Source organism: Eptatretus burgeri, chromosome 8 (genome assembly GCF_056783735.1).
Source record: "Eptatretus burgeri isolate ZD-2024b chromosome 8, Ebu_testis_v1, whole genome shotgun sequence".
In the NCBI taxonomy this organism is placed as follows: Eukaryota; Metazoa; Chordata; class Myxini; order Myxiniformes; family Myxinidae; genus Eptatretus; species Eptatretus burgeri.
Genome location: NC_140968.1, coordinates 64,129,880 through 64,154,486, shown reverse-complemented (window position 1 = coordinate 64,154,486; position 24,607 = coordinate 64,129,880). Strand labels below are relative to the sequence as shown.

General features: G+C 48.0%; 1 pseudogene; it reads right to left on the bottom strand.

Annotated features, from left to right (window-relative positions):
• Positions 1-20,415: 20,415 nt before the first annotated feature.
• Positions 20,416-23,495, bottom strand: LOC147021885 (uncharacterized; annotated as a pseudogene).
• Between the last annotated feature and the right edge of the window lie 1,112 nt (positions 23,496-24,607).

Sequence of the window (24,607 nt, the reverse complement as noted above, 5' to 3'; positions counted from 1 at the left end):
AACGTTAAGCTCGGAGCTGGAGAAAGAGAATGATGTGGGAGTACACGATTGAGTAAGGGGGTCTCACTGGCTTGCTACATCTGGACACGACGAAATACAGCAAGACAATTCTCATGTCATGCTGTGCATTTGCTCGCGTGACAGAACAAGATGCTAGTCATTGACTATCGGGCTGCATCGTGTGAGACCTGCCTCAAAGCCTCGTGTTGTGCAATTCTGGACGAGTTAACCCGGCGTTCTGCAGAGGAAATGGCGTCGAGCGCCCCAATCGTGAAGAGGAACTTTCACGACAGCTTGTGGGCTCTCTTGATGAAGGGACCATTCGCATGAATTCCCTCCCGTACGCTTCCCGCAACGAAAGCGACTTGGCGCCATTTTGGCCGTGGTTTTCCGCCACGCAGGACAACGCAGTTCGACCACAAAGCTCAAAAAATATCACTTCTTGACCCAAAGCGAAGTGCCCGAATAAAGGAAGGATTTTCTTTGTTTTATTCTGTCCCCTTGTCTGTATTCAAGTCTGTGTGGAGGCGCCTCAAAATTAGATTTCGGTTAACTCACGTTTCGATTTATTTCCATTATACCTGTTTGATTTCCTATTTATTAAATCATTATTTAATTTCCTGGTGTCCGTGTATCTGTTGTGGGGTTCGAGTACAACACCCTTGTGCTTCCATCTGCTCTGTCTTTGCCGCCCCACACGCGCCATAATCTCTGAGAATCTCGGCTGTAAGCTTCCAAGGGAAATCGTTCATTAGCGCCAGAACCTCACCTACACTTTGACACTCGACCCGAACTTCGCCCTCTTCCTCGTTGCTGGATTCACCTGGGAGAAGAGAACCAAGGCAATCCCTCTACATGGATTCAAAGACATAATGTGTCGGTGCTTCCCCGGGTCTTACCGCTCAATAAAATGTTTCCTTACTGGACCTAATGCTCGGGCAGGTAGCGAGTTATCGCCCCGTTACATCACGAAACTCTTTTGTCAAAGCATCAACATCACTTGCTTCGACATGGCTGACTATCCGCCTGCATTACGATTTCCAAGCCACCAGTGCCCCCCTCTTAGACAGCTGATTTTAAAATGCAATCGGACGAAAGGCATGATGACTTGTTCCAACGTCTCGTAGCTTTCTTTGAGGATAACCTCTTGCTAAAAGATGGGCTCAACCATCACGGCATCCCTCTTGACGAGGATGAGGAGATGTCACCCTCACTGGAGAACATCGTGGTCCTACACTGGTTGCAACTCGATCATCCGAGCCTACCCCGTCTGGTGAAACAGTGGTACGGCACCGAACTCAGGTCACGCACACTGGCGTCCATCAAGCCTGAGATCGCTCAAGCCCTGCATTCCCTGCTAGATGAGGTTCACACGTCAGCTGATGCCAAGGCTTTCCGGGCCGCTACTTCCTCCTTCCAGAGGCAGCGGACGGTTTCACCCCTATTAAACAAGACGAGACCCCATACCTTACCCCTTTCACAATCACGGCAGGTATCATGCTCATTATCCAAGCAAGCGGGCCAACCAGACAGACGTTTTCTTAGCAAATGTAGTTTTCTATGAGATCAAGACCGCCGATATATGGCTAAAGCTCGAAAGATAGTTGCTATCCTGGATGATGATAATGGTGAGGTCATCACAGATACTTGTTTACACCAAGGGGATGAGGAACCCACTGAGCATTTACTGGAATCATCTGCATTTCGTGTGCAGATTCGTTAGTCACCCTATTAAGGCACATTTCTCGATCATCATACGATTTGAGTGACCATTGACAGCAGAGCCACAGACAACATGATCCGTGCTTCTACAGCAATGAGACTCGGTGTCTCCATCAAGAACTTATCCCAATCTGCTCATCAAGCTGATGGTTCATCCCCTTTACTTGATGAAACACAGTTCTCTCTGTCCAGAGACCATCACAACCTTACATTTCAGGGCCTAGTTTGGAGAACCTTGATGCCGTGGTACTTGCAGTGACCCCCTTCATGGAAACAAACAACGTATCGATTCGACCTGCCAAACACCAAGTGCTAGTTGGTGACTCCTCCACCTTTGCCTCCAGATCACGACCCCATGCTTTCTCTAATCCATGCAAGGTGAGACGAGCCCATGTTCTTCGTGCACCTCCAAGGTCAACAACAGTCTGGCCAGGGGAGTTCATCGAGATGACCCCACCAGATGACTTTGCAAACCTAACGACATTTGCAGTTGAACCATCCTCTTTCCCGTCAGGACCAGGGCATTCGAAATCACCTAACAACTGGCCTCAACCACATCTTTTGAATATTGTTGCTGACAAGATCCGCATCGCAAACCTCTCGCATGAACCACAAGTCTTGCCTCGCAATGTGTATTTTGCCAGTGTACGACTTGTCTCACCCCTGACAACCAAGATTCGCCGCCTCCCCAGGGTGACATGATAGTACCTTAATGGAGTACCTTAATCCATCATTTCTCGTGAATAAGCCAAACGGGGGTTTCCGGCTTGTTACTGTGTTCGCTGACATTGGGCGTTACAGTAAGCCCCAATCTTAACTCCTACCGGATGTTGACTCAACCTTGCGCAAGATTACCCAGTGGAAACACATCATTGCAACAAACCTTACCAGTGCCTTTTACTAAATCCCATTGACACGATCTTCAATGAAGTATTGTGGAGTGGTCACACCCTACAAAGGCGTTTGTGTATACACTCGATGTGCCATGGGAATGCCTGGATCCGAAACCGCCCCTGAGGAATTGACATGCCATATCCTTGGCAATATGTTGGAGGGTGGGGAAGTCGCCAAGCTTGCAGATGATCTCTACTGTGGTGGTAAAAGTCCTGAAGAACTTCTTCACAACTGGCAGCGTGTGCTACATGTCCTGTCACGGTGTGATCTGCGCTTATCTGCCCCGAAGACCATCATCTGTCCTAAAACAACAACTATTCTGGGATGGATATGGTCTCAGGGCACCTTGCAAGCAAGCCCACACCGTATGGCTACTCTCTCTACCTGCTCCCAACTAGAGAAGGTCTCTGGCATGAGATCATTCATTGGAGCCTACAAGATTCTTTCAATAGTCCTTCCACAATGTGCCTCATACACAACCCCCTTGGACACTGTCACTGCCAGACATGAGTCCTGTGAAAGGATCAAGTGGACAGATCATCTCTGCACAAGCTTCCAAGTTGCACAGTCGGCTCTTGCATCGACTGAAATCATTACCCTTCCCCGACCATATTATCAACTCTGGCTTGTCACAGACGGTGCTGTTAAGAAGCATGGCATCGCATCCACCCTGTATGGCAACAAACTCAAGCTCGCTGGGTTTTTCAGTGCCAAGCTGCGTGGTCACCAAATCACATGGTTCCCTTGTGAAATTGAAGCTCTGTCCATTGTGGCTTCTATCAAACATTTCAGCCCATACATTGTTCAGTCCATACACCATCCTTGTGTTATCACAGACAGCAAACCATGTGTACAAGCCTCTGAGAAACTATGCAGGGGAGAGTTTTCTGCCAGCACACGCATCACCACATTCCTTTCTGTAGTCAGTCACCACCATATCAGACACCTCGCTGGATCTGTAAATATTCCTTCAGATTTCGCAAGCCGCAATGCACCTGTATGTGAAGACCCCACATGTCAAATCTGTTCCTTTGTACACCAGACTTCAGATTCCACCGTTTAACGGGTTTCCATCGAAGACATTGTGTCAGGCTCAACCAAACTCCCTTTTACAAGCAGGCCAGCATGGCACGCTATCCAATCCGAATGCCCCCACCTCCGTCGCACGCATGCTCACTTATTGCAGGGCACTCATCCTTAAAAGAAGCTCACCAACATTCGTGACGTCAAACGCTACCTCCAGGTTGCTACCATTGCATGAGATGGTTTACTGGTCGTCCGGCGCAATGAACCTCTGCCCCTTCCAGAGAATGCATTATCATTCCGCGTTGTGTTTTGGAAGGCCTGGATACTGCCCTCCAACTACGTCTTTATCATCCATCATGTCATCAACTCAAATTGGTCACCAACCAATATTTATATGCACTTGACATGGATGCTTCCATTGAACTGGTCACTGCTCACTGTCATTGTGCTGCTCTCCAGAGCATCTTGCACACCATCATCCATCAATGTTATAGTGACCCTTCAGAGGTGGTTGGCATATCATTTGCAGCTGATGCTATCAAGCGTGAGCGACAACTCATTTTAGTCATACGAGAGTGTGTCACTTCTTACACACCTGCTTACTTCGTTGCCAACAAATGCCGTAACACCTTAAGGGATGCTCTACTTCAATTGTGCATTGAGTTTCCTCCACTAGATGGTCCCAAAGCTGTCATACGGACTGATCCCGCCCCGGGGTTCTCTGCCCTGGTGGGAGATGAGCTGCTTCAGGAACACCGCATCGCCATTGAGCTCGGTAGAGCAAACAATCCAAACAAGAACCCGGTGGCAGAGTAGGCAGTACGGGAACTGGAGGACAGACTTATATGCCATGAACCACATGGAGGTCTTATTACACCTTTGACTCTGTCCATCATCACTGCATGACTCAACTCCCATCTTCCTTCCGAAGGTTTTTCTGCGAGAGAGTTATTGACGCAGAGAGACCAGTTCTCAAATGTACAGATTCCCCTATCTGACAACAGGATTATTGAGATTCAACATCAGCTCCGCCGGGCCAATCACCCAAAATAGCCAGATGTCTAAGGCCCCCCTCGGTGTGCAACCAACACTGATCTCAGTTGACATTGGTGATCTGGTCTATCTTCATGCCAATCACAACAAAACTCAGGCCCGCCAACGCAACCTGGTTACCTCTGTCGAGAATGACTGATGCAATATTCGCAAATTCATCGGTTCCCATAATGGAAGAAAATTAAGTTGATTGATGTTGATCTTTAAAGTTGATGCAAACAATTCCGACAGGTGTCCCAACTTTTGTTGAAGAGTTACAAACCCTCTGTCTGTATAAAAGCAGTGTTGGGACAGACTGTGTTGCAACACCCTCTGAAGAATTATGTGGACACTATTACACTGCAGGAAGTAGTATATTGCTATCATAATGGTGAGAAAAAGACAATTAACAAAGGAAGACAGACAGACCATGATAACCGTTAAAAATGTCAGTCTTTCCTTGAGAGAAATTGCAGAGCAAGTCAAGGTGTTGGTGAGTACAGTTTCCTCCACCATCAAAAGGCACTTGGAAACTGGAGGAAACTCTGACAGGAAGAGGTCTGACAGACCCAAAGCCACAACACAATCAGCAGCCAAGTTTCTGAGAGTCAACAGCTTGCGGGATTGGTGGCTCACAGGACAGCAGCTTTAAGTACAGCTTAACACTGGTCGAAGTAAGGAAGTCTCAGTTTCAACTGTGAAGAGAAGACTTCGAGCTGCAGGTTTGACAGGTCGAGTGGCAGTTAGAAAGCCATTGCTAAGATGCAAAATAGGAAAAAGAGGCTTGCCTGGGCCATGAAGCACCACCTGTGGACGACTGAAAACTGGAAGAAGGTCTTATGGACAGATGAATCAAAATTTGAAATCTTCGGTTCATCACACAGGATTTTTGTACACTGTCGAGTAGGCGAAAGGATGGTTCCTCAGTGTGTGACACCAACTGTCAAACATGGAGGAGGAAGCGTGATGATCTGGGGCTCTTTTGCTGGATCCAGAGTTGGCGACTTGCACAGAGTGACTGGCACCCTGAACCAAAAGGGCTACTATAGCATTTTTCAGCGCCATTGCAATACCCTCTGGTCTACACCTAGTTGGTCAGGGGTTCATCCTACAGCAACATAATGACCCAAAACATACCTCCAGGCTATGTCAGAACTACCTTAGAAGAAAAGAACAAGATGGTAGGCTTCAAATCATGGCATGACCAGTACAGTCTCCAGACTTAAACCCAATCGAGCTGGTTTGGGATGAACTGGACAGAATGGTGAAAGCAAAGCAATCTCCAAGTGCAACACATTTGTGGGAACTTCTGCAACAGTGTTGGGAAGAACTTTCCAAACAATATTTGATTTCCATTGTGGAAAGAATGCCACGAGGATGTTCGGCTGTTATATCTGCAAAAGGTGGTTATTTTGATGAGTCAAAAATTGGTCCACGAGTCAGTAAGTGACCACTATATTCGTTATGGGTGTGTGTCTGTCTGTCTGTCTGTCTGTCTGTCTGTCTGTCCTGAGCATAGCTCCGTGGGTTTTGATCCGATGTTGATAAAATTAGGGTGCGAGGTTGTATCATGATCTAGTTGTGTTTTCCGGAGAATGGGCATGCTGCGCCCATTATGGGCACAGCCACGCCCAAAAAACATGTGTTTTTAGGGGGTAGCCGGTTTCAAGTTACATCTTCTCAGAGGGGGTTTGTCGAATCTGGCAGGGGTTCGGTATTTAGTTAGCCCAATGGCACCTGCATAGCCCCACAGAGCTCGATTTTTCATTTTCATCCCAAGATCAAGGTCACAAGGTCACGAACTTAGAAAATGTCAAAAAAAATCAATAAATTGGGCATCGAGCCCCTAGGGTTTTCAACTGTTTTGAATGAAAGTTGGTATGCAAGTAGTGCTCTTCGAGTAATACAACTTTCATCATTTACGTTTTTCCCGATTCCCGCCAGTTTGCCCGTGGCGTCCCCTCGAAGGACAAAAAATATAAAAGGCGAACCGTGTAATATAACCGTGTAATTTCCATTGCTCATAAACCATTGCCGTCTCCAGACTTGTTTATATTAAATTTTGTTCAACAAAACGATTCCATTATTTCTTTTTTATCTGCAATTGTTTATTTGTTCTCTGCTTTAATTTCAGAGTACTTTGAAACATTAAACTGCTTAAATTTCGGTAAAAACTGGAAAAATGGGGGTGTTCTAAAACTTTAGACTGGTTAGAGTATATATGCATGTATATATATATATATATATATATATATATATATATATATATATATATATATATATATATATATATATATATATATATATATATATATATATATATATATATGTAAAAAAAACGATATATATATGTATGTATAATCTATATATATATATATATATATATATATATATATATATGTGTGTGTGTGTGTGTGTGTGTGTGTGTGTGTGTGTGTGTGTGTGTGTGTGTGTATATAGAAATATATATATACATATATATATATATATATATATATATATATATATATATATATATATATATATATATATATATATATATATATATATATATATATATATATATATATATATATATATATATATATATATATATATATATATATATATATATACATATATACATATATACATATATATACATATATATATATATATATATATATATATATATATACAGATACATATATATACATATACATATATATACATATATACATATTGTTGTGGTTACCAAATTCGCAAACCACCATTCAGGTCCCTTAGGTGAGGTATCTCGGCAAGTATATGTGTAGTTAGGCCCAAACCCGTTGTCTAGTGGGAATACATGTCATTTATGCGTGCTGCGACTCTTCAGGATAGCCGTTTTTCTTTTACTATCTTTAATTTGGACCAACCGCCATGATTACCACCACAATCACAACATCAACCACCAACCACAACGCCGCTTCACCACAACCGCCACGACCTTCACGTCACACCTCGCAACCGTAGCATCGCCACCGTTCTTGCCCCGCTGTGGGTACCGGTGTTGGACTCGTGCAGGGCGCGCGCCGAACAGCGTGTACAAAATCACGGATTTTGTGCTTCAAAAACGGATCAAAAACGACACACGCCCACTTTTTGCCGTCCAATCGGTGAGCGAGGGGCGATTTGGCCCCGCCTCCAGGACGATCGATATATGCAAATTTGTGGATCAAAAAGCCTTCACGCCCACTTTTTCTCGGGCCAATGGGGAGCGAGGTGAAAGGTCAAAGGGAGGGGGTCAAAGGCGAAGCTACGGGGGGATAAAAGGACCGTGTTCGTCAGTCAGAGAGTGGAGAGTCGGAGAGTCCAGAGGCGGAGAGTAGGAGAGTCCAGGAGCAGAGTCAGGAGAGTCCAGAGGAGGAGGAGTCGAGAGTCGGAGAGTCCAGAGGCGGAGAGTAGGAGAGTCGGAAGCAGAGGGTCAAGACTTCGCGGGCGGTGGAGCTGCTGTCGTGTGCGTTGGAGTCGGAACGGAGGGGACGAGCTGTGGAAAGGCGGCGACACCAGACGAGGGGGTGCTCGCGTCGGGAGCTGCACCCCAGGGAGGCCGACAGCGCGACCTGGCCGAGGTGGAGACGCTCGTCGCTGGATAATAAAAATCCTCTATACCCCGAGCATCAGCAACCCCCTCCTGTTTCCCCCCGCGCTGAGATAGTGCGACCAAGGGGGCCCCTTTCCCACCCCCTACCAGACACTGCCCGCGAGGCCCGCGGGGTTGGGGCGCCATCGCCGCTCCGCGTCTCATCACCAGACGGGTAGGCGCGACCCGGTCTCGGCCTCAGGCCCGCCTCATCCTTGAGGGTATTCTTTCCTTGGTTTTGGGTATGTGTTGTCGGCGCCGTCTGTGAAGTAGAATTGTATAAGTGTTGCCGTGTGCTCGGTAGTCGGTATTAGCTCTGCATTGTGTCTTCACTTTTACATTTGCTTGTTGTGTAAATTGCATTGTGTCTTTTTTGTGTGCTTTTGGTGGAATTGAATATGTGTGCTTTCCGTTCGTCGCGAATAAATGTGCTTTATTGTTGAACTGTTTTCCGCTTCGCTTCGTCATTTCTCCCATTGAACCCTCATCTTGCTTCACGTAAAGGGTTGGTAGTGGGCTGAGTACGCCCGGTAATTAATCGAACCGTCGAGGCCGACGAATAACACCGCTCGGTTATCCCGATAGTACGGAACGGGTCGCTTAAGTGGCCCGTGTCCGAAGTCGACCTGCGGCGAGGTGCGATCGCCCGGTCTACCCTCCGCGTGGGTACTTAGGTAGGTCGAATTTGGCGAGCAACCCTATCCCACGCGGGGGCTGATTGGCTCGATCGCGGTGAGACCGAAAGGTCCACCCGTGACTGGTTCCCGGCGTTAGTCCGAGAGGGTCACGACTGGATTGTCCGTCCGGTGGGCGACGTGCCGCGATTCGAGTTACGTGGCCGTCCGCACGCCGGCGGGCGCGAATCCGCAACACTGGTGTCAGGTCGTGCGATATAAACCCATCGCCCTCCTCGCGGCACTGGTATCGGAGAACGGGAAAACGGGCTCTCCTGTCTCCGGCTAAATTCACGGGAATCGGTCCAGGGGTGAGAGGAGCGACCCCCGATTCCCTCCAAATTACGAGCGAGCGAAATTAACCCTTCAAGAGAAGCAAGATGGCGTCTCAAGGCGAGCGGGAGCCGGGGGTATTAGAAATGGATGTAGAATGTGTAGAATCCATGGCTCAGGATGAAATCCCCGTGCAGGAAATGTTGGTTGTACAGGAAAACAAACTCGCCCAACTGAGCCCAGAGCCCGAAATGGGTGCGGCAGCGGCCACGGTGTATGACACCTCCCCTCCCCCTCTCCACCAAAACCCTTCCCCAACCCCTGCCGAAACGGCTCACCCAAGCGCACCCGACATGGCCCAGCTATTCACCATGCTGGCACAAATGAATGCGGAAATAAAAAGCATGAACGAAAAGATCGATGCGAATACACAGCAAATGAAGGAAGAAACGAAAAAGCTGCGGGGTGAGACGCAGAACATGGGCCGATGCCTGCAGGCGGGCATGAAGGCCGTGACCAGGGAGATAAAAATGGCGACTCCACGTGTGGGAGCGAACGAGCTGGAAGGGGGTGCAACGGCTGTCGGGCCCTGGGTGGAGGCGGGTGAAAAAATAATTCGGGGGGCGTGTTGGGCGAGGGTCGTGACGATGACCGAAAGGGAAAAATTAAATGGGGAGACCAAAACGTGCGAGACGAGACACGAGGTGACGACAAAGGAAATAAAAATAGTAGAGACAAGGGAGGTAAAGGGTGAAGAGGTGACTGAGTTGGCAGAGACACGGGAGATGGGAACGATAGAGGGAAGACTGCACGATGAAGACGGGGTAAGTGACGCACACACACACGGAGGTAGTGGAGGATAATGGGGGTGAGCTCGCGGAGCGTGTAGGGACCCGGTGCGAGCAGCGGGATAGCCTCCTCCAGGTAAGAGGGGAGGGAGTATGCCCCCTTGAGGCGAGTCACGACCAGGTGGGTTCGGTCGTGCTTTGCGAGGTTGAGGGGACGAGTGCTGCGGACGGGTGCACGGAGAGCTTGGGGGGTGTAGAGGCCCCGGAGACCCTTGTGGGGACACGAATCCCCAGTGTGGTTGTCCCTGTGTGTGTGGTGCAAGGTGTGAGTGCGTCCCCGTGTGTGGAAGCGACCCCGTGTGTGAGTGGTGTGGTGGCGATGGTGCCGGAGTACGTGCTTCCCAGCACGCCGTGTGTGGATGAGGCACCGTGTGTGTGTCGCCGTGTGTGTGAGTGAGGCACCGCGGGTGAGTGCCCCCGCGTGTGTGAGTGGGGCACGGAGTATGGATGAAACACCGCGGTTGAGTGCCCCCGCGTGTGTGAGTGAGGCACCGCGGGTGAGTGCCCCCGCGTGTGTGGGTGAGGCACCGTGTGTGAGTGAGGCCGTGTGTGTGGATGAAACGGCCAGTGTGGATGAGGCACCGCGGGTGAGTGCCCCCGCACGAGTGAGTGGAAGGCCGCGAGTGAATGGAGCACCACATGTGAGTGGTATGGTTTATGCAAGGGAGACCGTGTGTGTGAGAGAGCGGTATGTGAGGGAGATGTCGGTTGGCATGCGGGAGCACGCAGCCGCGTCTCCCGGTGTGAATGTTATGGAGTGGAGTGTGAGCGTCGTAACACGCAGGTGTGCGTGGGTCGAATGGCGACGACGACGACAGAGGAAAGAAAGCCGGGTAGCGGCTGTAGTTGTTTCGGGGACCGTGCCGGGTTCACCCAGCAGTGAGCACGAGGTCCGTGCTGTGCAACGCACGAGGCCCCCACGTGCTCGCTTGCGAGAGTGAAGTCCCGGTCCGGAAACGCCAGCGGTGGATTTGCCGATCCCGCGGATGGACAAAGTTTAGGCAGGATTACGGGTTTGGACCGGACGGGTTCTCCACGCGATCGTGTGTGTTAAGCTCCAACGGGCAAAGCACATGTGTTCGCGTGGGGAACCCCTCGAGACGTGGGGCTTGTGTTTTTTTTTATGCGCACGGTGACGCCATGGCTGCACGTGGGGTTGGAATCCGGCAGGAGGGGTATCCCTGCCGGATGGTACCGTCCAAGGAGGGACGAGGTACACGTGCAGCTGCATGACGTCACGGGTAGGTGCAAAGTGCGCGAGCTCTGAGTTGCCGCGCAGGTGCTGCGCATGAAAAAAAAAAAAAAAAAACAGCAAGCCTCACTTTCGGGTGCACAGGATTCCTGGGCAAGGGGTGGAAGACCCCCTTACCCTGGGCACAGGATGGAAACTAGTTAGGGGGAAGGGTTAGCTTAGCTAGACCGACTTCATGGGGCAGGGGTAAGTCCTCATGGAGTCCGTGGAATGGGTTAGTTAGAGGGATTGTAGCCAGATTTAGGAAGGGAAGAAATCCCCCCTGGGAAATTGATTAATGGGATGATTTGGAGACAGTGACAGACTTGTGGATGTGTAGAGTTGACGTAGTTTAGCTACGTAGTGTTAAAAGGAACGTGCTGTAGTTTGAGGGACGACGTGGGAGCACGAGTTAGTTAGGGGATGTAGTTAGAAGGATGGCAGAGTTCAGTGGTGTGTGTGTTGAAGAGTTGTTGGTGAGTGGATTGGAAGCATGTGCTTGGTGAGTGAGTGAGGCCAGCGGGTCTGTGTGTGTGGAGCGAATGGGGAATGCATGGTGCGATGAGTGATTGGGGGGAGGAGTGACTCCCGCCCAAGGGACCCCGGGGTCAGTGTAGATTGAGTTAGGGGGGTAGTCAAATTGAAAAATGGAGGTCGCTTTGTTGTTGGTGTGAATGTAGGCTCGAAACCCCTTTGGAGGGGTGCAGGAGCCCTGTTGACAGGCTGGGAGCGTGGCTGCGAAAAGTGAGTATCGCTGAGTGGGTACCCCGGGCACCAGGCTAGACGGCCGTGGTAGGCCAAGGGCCCATGGGGGGCCGGGATAGCTTAGTGGGCACGGGTGCGCCTGCTTGGTGCGGGGGCCCGGGACGCCATTAGCCGCGTGGGTAGTGTTGTGGGCACGGGTGACCCTCGGAAAGGGGCCTGGGAAGCCAGCCTGCCACGTGTGCGTTTCAGGGGAGGTGCCATGGGGGGCACTCCCCGGTGTTAGGGAGCTGGTAGGCTCGGAGGCAGTGTAGTGCCCGGGGGTGCCATCGTCGGAGATTCGGCAGAGGGTCGTGCCTGCCAAAGGGAGCCACGTGTCCCAGCCATGAGACCGTGTGAGGGCACGGAGAGAAAATTGGGGGGCGAGGCCCGAAATTGTGAGGACACCAACACAGGCGACGGGAATCTGGGTTGTTAGAACCAATAGTTTAAGCGAGAGGCGCTTGTTGAAAGCCCCGGGGTAGTTTAACAGTTAAATGGTTAGGGTAGATTAGGAGATGTACCCCTCCGCACCATCCATCCCCTCGCTCTCGTTGTGGGCCGCTGGACCCACTTTGCTTATAGATCGCCGAACTCTGGGGAGGCCATTCTGAGGCTTGAGTTGAGCCTCGACACAGGACGTTAGCTCTCCCTTCCTCCCCTCCGGGAAGGGAATGTAGGGGTTGGGAGTAGGCTAGGTGACAGGATAGGTTAGCCGAACAAGGACGATAAAGGGGGTTAGGGGACGATTTATAGTGGGGAAGTAAAAATAAAAAAATAAGTTGGGGCTAAATTGGGGTTTGACAAATTAAGGGAGTGGGGATGTACAGTGACAGGCAAAGGCGATAGGTGGGAGGGAGACAGGTAGGTAGGTCCGAGCCCGCCTTCCGAGTGGCCAGCACCACCGCACTCCCTCCACCAACTTCCACTGAATGGCAAAGACTGGCCAGCTTCATCTGCTGGCTGCGTTGCTGCAAGGCAAAGGCCGGCCCACTTCATCGTCTGCAGCTGCTGTGCTGCAAGGCCTGTGCCGGCTGGATCGTCTGCAGCTGTTTTCTGCAAGGCCTGTGCCGACCAGTTCGTCTGCCGGCTGTGTTTGCCTGCAGCGGCCTTCTTCTGCGGGCTGTGTTTGCCTGCTGCCTTTGCCATGCCATGCCCACTGCCCCTGCTCACCAGCCCCCGTTCAATTTTTGCTTTGCCCCCCCCCCCCTGTTCATTGCCATGTGCGCCAGGATCAGAAAGCAACAGTTTGCAAGCTGCAAGAACTGCCCTGTTGGCAGCTACAACACGGGCCTGCAGTGGCGGCCCGTGCACCGTGTTTGTGTTCATCCATCCATTCGTTGTGTTCATTGCGTGTGCCACTTGAGCTGGCACGGAGACTGCGTTTGTGCAGCCCATGCACCGTTGTGGTTCACTGCGTTCAGTTCAAACCATTCATCCATCCATTCGTTGTGCTCATTGCGTGTGCCACTTGAGCTGGCACGGAGACTACGTTTGTGCAGCCCATGCACCGTTGTGGTTCACTGCGTTCAGTTCAAAAGGGAAGGCCTTGGACTGCGTGTGAGCAGCCGGCCACGTTCCCTGTCACCTGCATTATTTGAGCCAGAGACTGCATGTGAGCAGCCTGGCTCCCTGCTAACTGCTTTCTTTTTGCAGAGCTCATTGATCCTGGGCCATGGTTTAGTGTAAAATTTGGAAGTTAAGTTAAGATGTACTGTACATATGAGTGCGCCCCCGGCATGTCTGTCCTAGCGCCGGCAATTTTATTTAAGTCGTCCGTGTGAGTGAGTTTGTTAAGGTAGTTACTCAGCCCTTAGGTTATTTATTTTGGGGACACGAATACCATGAATGTCGCACTCAGGGATCTGTAGGTAAAATGTACTAGGGGAAAACTACACATGATGGCACACGAAAATTTGACGACTCGGGACGAGTCTGTAAAAAGGGGAGGGGGTAGTGTTGTGGTTGACGAAATTCACAAACCACCATTCAGGTCCCTGAGGTGAGATATCTCGGTAAGTATATGTGTAGTTAGGCCCAAACCCGTTGTCTAGAGGGAATAAATGTCATTCATGCGGGCTGCGACTCTTCAGGATAGCCGTTTTTCTTTTACTATCTTTATTTTGGACCAGCCGCCATTATTACCACCACCAACCACGTCTCAACAGCCATCACACAACAACCACCAACCACAACGCCGCTTCACAACAACAACCACCAACCACAACGCCGCTTCACAACAACAACCACCAACCACAACGCCGCTTCACCACAACCGCCACGACCTTTACCGTCACAACTCGCCACCATCGCATCCACACCATCTCGTGCCACTCGTGGGCACCGATACTGGACTCGTGCAGGGCGCGCACCGAGCAGCGTATTCAAAAACATCACGGACTTTCCGCAGAAAACGGATCAAAAACGACTCACGCCCACTTTTGTTCCGTCCAATCGGAGAGCGTGGGCGATTTGGCCCCGCCTCCAGGGCGTTGGAGTGAGGTTGCGATATGCAAATTCATGGATCAAAAAGCATTCACGCCCACTTTTCCTCGGTCCAATGGGGAGCCAGTTAGAGGTGAAGGGTCGGAGGCAAAGGGTCAAGGGTGAAAGAGCGAAGCCAGGGGGCTTATATAAACGGCTGCGTTCGTCAGTCAGAGCAGTTCAGTTGGCAGTTGTGCGGAGTTCAAGAGAGTCGTCGGTGGAGCTGGAAAGAAGTGGGAGAAGTCAAGAGTGAAGAGTTGGGACGAGCCAAGAGAGGAGGCGGAGAGGGCGAGTAGACGGAGCTGTGGAGAGGTGACGGCGGCGAAGGCGGACGAGGGGGTGCTCGCGTCGGTGCCGGGAGCTGCAGAGGGAGAGGCCAGCAACGCGACCGAGGTCGAGGAGGAGACGCTCGCCGCGGGACCCGAGACAGGGTGATATCCTCCTTCCCCCGAGCATCAGCAACCCCCTCCTGTTTCCCCCCCCGCGCTGAGATAGTGCGACAAAGGGGGCCCCTTTCCCACCCCCTACCAGACACTGTCCGCGAGGCCCGCGGAGTTGGGGCACCACCGCCACTTCGCGTCTCATCATCAGATGGGTAGGCCCGACCCGGTCTCGGCCCCAGGCCCGCCTCATCCTTGAGGGTGGTTCTTTTTCTTTTGTTTTGGGTACATGTGTTGTCGGCGCCGTCTGTGAAGTAAAATTGTATAAGTGTTGCCGTGTGCTTGGTCGTCGGATAGATCTGCATTGTTATATTTGCTTTTTGTGTAATATTGCATTGTCTTCTTCTTTTACATGTGCTTTTGGTGGAATTGTATATGTGTGCTTTCCGTTCATCGTGAAATAAATGTGAATTATGTTGAACTGTTTTCTCGCTTCGCTTCGTCTTTTCTTTCATTGAATCTCCATCTTGCTTCACGTAAAGGGTTGGTCGTGGGCTAAAACGCCCGGTAATTAATCGAACCGTTGAGGCCGACGAATAACACCGCTCGGTTATCCCGATAGTACGGAACGGGTCGCTTAAAGTGGCCCGTGTCCGAGGTCGACCTGCGGCGAGGTGCGATCGCCCGGTCTACCCTCCGTGTGGGTACTTAGGTAGGTCGAATTTGGCGAGCAACCCTATCCCACGCGGGGGCCGATTGGCACGATCGTGGTGAGACCGAAAGGTCCACCCGTGACTGGTTCCCGGCGTTAGTCCGAGAGGGTCACGACTGGATTGTCCGTCCGGTGGGCGACGTGCCGCGATTTGAGTTACGTGGCCGTCCGCACGCCGGCGGGCGCGAATCCGCAACAATATATATACATATATATATATATATATATATATATATATATATATATATATATATATATATATATATATATATATATATACATATATATATATATATATATATATATATATATATATATATATATATATATATATATATATATATATATATATATATATATATATATATATATATATATATATATATATATATATATATATATATATATATATATATATATATATATATATATATATATATATATATATATACATATATATATATATATATATATACATACATATATATAGATATATATATATATATATATACATATATATATATATATATATATATATATATATATATATATATATATATATATATATATATATATATATATATATATATATATATATATATATATATATATATATATATATATATATATATATATATATATATATATATATATATATATATATATATATATATATATATATATATATATATATATATATATATATATATATATATATATATATATATATATATATATATATATATATATATATATATATATATATATATATATATATATATATATATATATATATATATATATATATATATATATATATATATATATATATATATATATATATATATATATATATATATATATATATATATATATATATATATATATATATATATATATATATATATATATATATATATATATATATATATATATATATATATATATATATATATATATATATATATATATATATATATATATATATATATATATATATATATATATATATATATATATATATATATATATACACACACACACATATACACACAGAACACACACACACACACACACACACACACACACACACACACACACAATCACACACACACATACATATACACATATATACATCCACACACATACACATATATACATACACACACACACATACATATACACATATATACATCCACACACATACACACACACACACACACACACACACACATATATACATACATACACATATACAATTCAGTCGTGACCCTCCAGGAACTACCGCCAGGAGCCAGTCACGGGTGGGGGTTTAACCTCACCACAATCGTGCCAATTGCCCACTCGCGCAGGATAGGGTTGTTCGCCAAATTCGACCTTCCTAAGTACCTGCGCGAGTGGTCGACCGGGCGATCGTACCTCGCCGCAGGTCGACTTCGGACATGAACCGCTTAAGCGGCTCATTCCGTGCTGCAGGGATAACCGAGCGGAGTTATTGTCGACCTCGACAGTTCAGATTACTTATCGGGTGTTTCAACCCACTATCAATCCCTTACGTGATGCAAGATGGAACTTTCAACAAGGGAAAAAGACGCAACGAAACGGGAAACAGTTCAACAAGCAAGCACTTTATTACACACACACAGACAAGCACGTATTCAGTCATACAGTAATGCACATATAACAGTCAAGACAAAATGCAACAAAAGCAAAAGCACTACTACCGACTATAATTATTTACAACACTTAAACAATTATACTTGTCGGGACTCGGCGCCACATCATTCATTCAAAAAGCAAAGGAAACGAAAGCCACCCTCACAGGCAAGGAGGCAGACAGGTCCGTGGACCAAATGTACGTGGACCCTGGAGGAGCAGCCAGGCCCACGACACCGAGAAAGTCTTACCCGCATCCTCGTGACGCGATGGCGGGCAAGCCGCAAAGTCCGCGTAGCTGCGCCACGACTCCGTGCCCCTGGCGTGGTCGGTGAGCCCTCTCCGGCATGCTCCACGCAAGCACGGTTTTGTCGGCACCACGGTTAGGGTGGGGAAGGAACGGGGCCACCGGCACTATCTCAGCGTGGATGAGGGAGAGGAGAATTGTCGATGCTCAGGGTCGAGCGAGGGGAATGGCTGGCTGGCTCGAATCCCACGACGAGACGGCACCAACGACGAGACGAGCGACCCCCACATGACAACCTCGATGACTACCTCCGTCTTCACTCGATCAACCGCCCGTCTTCACTCGACCCGAACTCCCGTCTTCACTCGACCAGCCGCGCAAGTCGCCTTGTGCTCGCGTCTTTATAGACTGGAGGAGGAGCCTATATGCAAATATTAGGATCAAAATGCGATTGGAGGTGGGGCCACGCCACCCTCTGTTCAGCCATTGGTGTGGCAAAAAGGGGCGTGCGCCTCTTTTGATCCGAATTCCTTCATGAGAGGAATTCACATCCATCGCGCTTGGAGGCGGGGCCATACCGCCCGACGCTCGCCCATTGGACGGAGAAAAAAGGGGCGTAAAGCCTTCCTGATCCGAATTTCTCCCTGAGAGGAACGCATTCGTACCCACGGCTCGACGCGTTCGCATCGATTACCGAACTGGCCCTGGACAGCACGACGTTTGGTGTTGACAGGTGGTGTGGTCGATGGTTGTAGGAGATAGGTGAAGGTGGTGGGGGGTTTGCTGTTGTGGTTTGGTGGTTGGCGGGCCTCGTTTGGGAATGGCGGTGAAGCGATGTTTGCGGGATGGAGTTGTGGAGGTAAAGAGGCAAGGGTGGTGGTGTTTGAGTTGTTGGTGGCTTAATGGTCCAAAATAACAATAGAGAAAGAAAAATGGCTAACTCAAAGCGTCGCAGCCCGGATGAATCACACATATTCCCTCTATACAGCAGGTTTGGGCTAACTAAACATTAACTTACCGATATATCTCACCTGAGGACCCTTTATTGTGTAATGCGAATTTCCACAACCGTAACAATACGCATACACATATACACACACACACACATATATATATATATATATATATATATATATATATATATATATATATATATATATATATATATATATATATATATATATATATATATATATATATATATACATACACACATACATACACACATAAATACACACATATATACACACACACACATATACACATACATACACATAAATACATACACACACAAATACATATACATACACACATATACACATATACATACATACAAACATATACAGATACATATACACACATACACATACATACACACATAAATACAGAGACATGACAGAAGTAAATAGACACCTTAAATTTCTTCATTTCATCTGTTTAAAGCAAGTTTTATTCAGTGATTTATACTTATATTCAACTATTTACTTGCATAAACGGGTACCTGGATCTTGTATGACAATTAACTATGCCTCCACCAGTGCGATATATAAAGAGAGTCTGGCCAACTAGCTAGGCAGGCGCCATATTGCATCCCAGGCAGCGTGATGCTGGCTATGTGGGAGCATACGCGCGGTGCGATATGAACGGGCATTTTCCTTCTCACACAAAAAGTAATGGGAGTTTCGACTTCAAATTTTGAGCTTTGCTCGAAAATAAGTCGCTCTACAAGATGGTGTATTCTGGATGTGAAATAACTGAGGTGGCATAATACCGCAAGTCGCACACTGAGGACGGACTAATCTATTTCTTGACGGTACAAGATTTCTTGCCTGAATCTATGGAAACCTGTGTATCGCACGAACCACAGAGGCTAGAAATCTAGCGCAAAATTGACCAGTTCAGCAAACCCAACCATGGTTCGGAGAGCTCCTCAGGATGAATTAAAAGAAACATGACCCAGAATTACAGAGTACAAGATTCATAAAACGCCAAAACGAAAAAGTATGGTAGACGGCTATAGATGGCCAGGACGATAGACGGCTATAACCGCTATAGCAATAGAGGTTATAGCCGTCACCCGTCCAGAAGAGGTTAAAGTCAAAACCATCTTCGGTTCTGCTCCATATGACTTAACCCCTTCAGGACGGGAGGCGGCCATAACCGCCTGGCGGTTATGGCCGCCTCCCATCCTGAAGGAGTTAATACGAACAACTGACACTAAGCTCAGTTCTACTTCATTTTTTTTCACACACGCTCTCATTGCCGCGCTCTTGCTGCCGAGTTGACTGGCAGTACCAACTTTTGCCTGGCTGACACGGATCGAATTTTGCGCTTTGGAATAGATGTACAGACGCACAGGAAAAACTTCGTCAGTAGCTTCGTTTACAGATCGTGGCAGTCGGGAATATCAACTGAGAAAGCTGACAGACGACGGACAAGTTTTTCAACCAGGTTATGCCCATTCAACTGGACCTGCACCATCCTGAACTGCTTCTCTCATTCTCTGAACAACTTGAAAGCCTCGTCACTGCAACGAGTCAAAGCGCCTTCTTTGTACTCCTTCAGTCTTGTTATCGCCTCACGACAGCCCTGCGAAAGAGACTTTCAGCGGTTCTCCGTGACTTCCAGGCAAGTGGTGCAATGTGTCCAGGATTTGGAGATGGAGGAGATACAGTAACCAGCCAGGTAATACAAGCTGCTCTCTTGGGCTTTGCTGAGAGGATCAGGAGGCACCTCTCCAATCAAATAGCTGAATGTGTCCTCGTCACATTCGTCTGGTGTAGCCGGTTTCTCTTTCGGAGTGTCGAGGAAATCCGCTAAAAATGACCGGTCATCCTCGAGATAATTACAGGACGCGGGACACTTCAGAAATTACGCCACCGTTATGAGCTTTAGAGCCTGTCGGAATTCCAGCGCGTTTGGGACAGGATTCTTGAATCGGACGCACCCAAACAGGTTCTCGAGGCAATCCTGCACGAGTCTGGATATGAGCACAAAGTGGTGTCCCCTGGCCAGCAGTTCTCTCTGAATGTCGAGGACAGACGAGGTCGATAATATGATGCGGATTGCCATGGCTTCCACAATGTGCCACATTGTATCCCTCCGAATACCACAAATATCTCTTCAAGGTGCCGGATCGCCTTCTCGTAAGCACACGTATTCGCTTGACTGAGCGCGGTGTCGGGGTGACGGCTGGACATCAGGTCGAACCAGGTGTTCATAAAGTCCAAAAACCAGGCAGTCGTTAGCAACGCGTTGTCAAAACCTTCGTTTTCCACCAGGTAGTACAGCCCAGCACTGACCGACTTACTGAAAAAATTCAATGCCTTTCCCTCTTTCATTTTGTCGAAATGGGCGGTGTTCGACACCATTTCCATGCTAAGATTTGGCGTCAGTTTCAGATCGTCATTGACCTGAAATGTCACCAGTTCCTTGATTGTCCCCAGGCTGACGACATTTGAAGGCAGATCATGCCTGGAGACGATATCAGCACCAAGCTTGAATTAATTCCATTTCACCAGACCCGCCTTGACATTCTTGATCAGGTGCGGTACGTCGTACATGAAGTGTAGGAACCAGCCGTCAGCGCATGGGTGGGGAATTTGATTGACTGTCACTGCGTGCTTCGAACTAACCAGTCCGAAGTTCTTGAACATTGCTCGATTGGCACTACCCATGTCACATGTGACTGCGTTGATGTGGAGCCCAATGACATGAGCCCGGTGTACGATTTCCGTCACAAGTGGATGGAATTAGCTCCGTTCACCAAATCGCCCGTAAAATGATAGGCAATTGTTTGCTTCCATCTGGAGGTGATGCCAGCCAGCTTGAATACGAGGGCATGAGTTGCAGCGCCACCATGTCCTGGCAAAGTTACATTTCCGCGCAAACTACTGGATGATCTGTTGAACTGCAATCCCACTTCAATTGTCATTTCATCCAGTGTTAGGCAGCACTCACGCTCCGGTTCCTTCATGGTAGCAACCTTCAGCTGGAGGAAGTCGAACACTTTATAAAGAATACCAGGTTCCATCGCAATAACCTCCATCTTCCGTCGTAATGAACGAAGCGATGGCAGCGGCTGGTATTGCGACAACAGGACTTCGTAGCCGGTTTTGCCACATGCAAAGTGGAGTTGCAGAGCCTTCTTATAGGTTTCTGCTGACCACTGAGTACCCCCTGTGCTGAGACGAGACAGCTTGTTGATCTGATCGAGGTTGAAAACTTTCTGGACATTCGCCTTTAGAGTGACGAGCTCCCTGGCTTGTTTGCATTTGTCCCACTGTGTCTCATGTAACCGCCACTTGAGAGAGACCACTTTCGCCTCCACTGCTGCGATATTGGCGTCGTAGTTAGGACCCTGGTCGGCTTCAGCGGGCGTTACAGGGGCATCGGAGGCAAGGTCAACAAGTTGGACATCTTGGTTGTCGTCGTCATTCACAGGCATATCTTGTTTTGCGTATGTGTGATCTGGGACGGGCTCCTTCTGTGGTGTCGTCTCGTCATGGGGTCGTTTCCTCGGCTTCCTTTTCATGACAGGCACAATATGTGGGAAGACATTTGGGACGGCATTGTGCTTGAGTGGTCTTGAACCATCAACCCTCCCTTTTTCATACTGACTTGTCGAAATGCTTCTGAAAAAACAAAAAAAACGGAAAATTGAAGTACGTGTTGACACTCAGTTTGAAGTCAATGAAAGTTTCCAAATACGATTTGCAGTCGAGAACCCTGGACAGGAAATTCCTGAGATTCCCGGACAAAATGTGGGAACGATTTCCAGAGAAATGTACGCCGGGAATCCCGGAGAAATATACATCAGATAAAGATTAGAAATGAAAAACAGTGAGCAGCTGCAGTCATCCAGCTACGTTGTCAGTGCATTTTGTTCCACTTGATGACCATCGTCAGTTGAAGGGATTGAATTTTATGGGAAAACTGCAAACACTATTTCCTCAGATAATATGGATAAAACCAATGTAACAAAGTTACTTACGGCTCGTGGTGTGTATCGGATCGGATATATTGCAAATCTGGTGTTGACTACTTACGCATTAGTGAAATTTCTGCATCGGATTACGTCTCATTATTTCGGATTCCGAGCTGTTTCAGCGCTCTGATCTGATCCGATCCTACAGGCATTCATTCAATCTGACTTTAACCTCGATACTCCGATCCAACGTCGGATGGGAACTGCAAACTGTCGCTACTTACCGCACAAAAGTAGGCATTATCGTGTGGAGTCCAGTTCTCCCTTTTCACATTTACGGCCCAACGGCGACGTCTTTCCGGGTCCCTGGGGAAGCGGTGCATTTTCACGCCTTGCCCGGGATGCACAGAACACCCCACTACCACACAGCACACCATTGTGTCATCAAAAAAGTCAAAATCTGACGAGAAAACCTGAAAAGATGGCGAAAACAATTCTAATTTCGCTCCAAAATTCACTCGCGTTGAGTTGGACTGCAACATGGCGCCAGCAACGCACGTGACCGGGTATTGACCAATCAGAGCACAGCATGATCGAGACAATAGTTGGCCAGACTCTCTTTATATAGGGCAGTGCCTCGAACCAAGGGAGCACTCGACCTTTGTGATTTTCAAAGGGGACAAATTGTCGGCCAATCGGAAGGTGTTGTCAGCCAGCGTCAGATGGCTCAGAACCTTGGCATTCCACTTTCTATGGTCAATCAGGTGATTGTTAGAGGATTCTTAATCATTATTAATGATCATGTTCATTCTTGTGTCTTTCAGACCGTGTTCATTGTTGATGTTGCAATAAATCGCCAACTGGATTAACAAAGAGAACGATAGTCATATTTATGAACACGGTCTCCAAACTCGCCCGACCAAGGCCACGATGCCTGCGGTAGGATGCCCAATTGCCGCTTGTGATGACACCACTGAAGACCTCGATCCTGCTATTGTGGCCGCATTCATCACTGCCCACAGTGCCATTCACGCCTCTGGACATGCCGCCAAGGCTGAAAAAGTCAAAAGGACCACAATCGTCGCTGCTGGCTCCAGTGAAGAGTGGGCTTACTTCGAGTCATGAAGGTCTGAATACGTCGATGCAACCAAAGTCACTGGCCGCGATAAAGTTGTGCCATTACTAGAGTGCTATGACGAACCCCTGCACAAGGATCTAACAAGATCGACAGGTGGTAGCCTTTCAAACAAACCCATAGAGGTGGTAATGTCAGCCATTAAAAAAACTTGCTGTTTGCGAAGAGAACACTATGGTGGCCAGAGTAACATTACATAATATGCATCAAGACCATGATGAAACAGTGCGCAGCTTTGGGGCCCGCCTCTGTGGTCAAGCGGGAATATGAAAATTCCTAATCAAATGCCCTAGTTGTGATGCTGAAGTTAACTAGACAGAAGCGATCATGCGTGTTGTTCTTACACAAGAAATTGCTGACCCTGAGATCCAGCTTGACCTCCTTGGTGACAAGAAACAGGACATGACCCTGGAGGACGTCTTCCAATTCATTGAGGCTAAATAATCTGGCAAACGATCAGCATCTACACGACTGGACACACACGAAGTGGAAGCAGCTAGCAGCGCATATCAAAAGGCCAAGCAAGTAACCATCAAGGACAGAAACGATCCATGCTCCTACTGTGGCAAAAAGGGACGCAGGAAGAGCGCCCCAGCCCACGTTCGCAAGACAGAATGTGCAGCATATGGTCACAGATGTGGGCATTGCAACCGCGATAATCACATTGAGAGTGTATGTCGCAGTAGGAACAAACCTAAATGCACGAGTGCCTCTTCTAATAACAATGAAAATGCTGTGTTTGATGCCCTATGTCAGTTCATGTATCAACACAACAGTCGAATGAAACTCCTAACATATCTGGGCATGAATGTAATGAGTTTGATAACGTTATTAATTGGGGTCGATCACACTGTGAGCGTTCCATCACCCTTGACCACCATGTTTTTGATAAACTCTCTAATACATGGATCAGGAAGAGTTCAAAACCTCAACCATTTGTTAATGTGACTGTCAAAATCATGAGCGAAGACTACGCAGCCCTTGGCTTTGACCTTTCCACTCAGACCATGACTTGCCATGT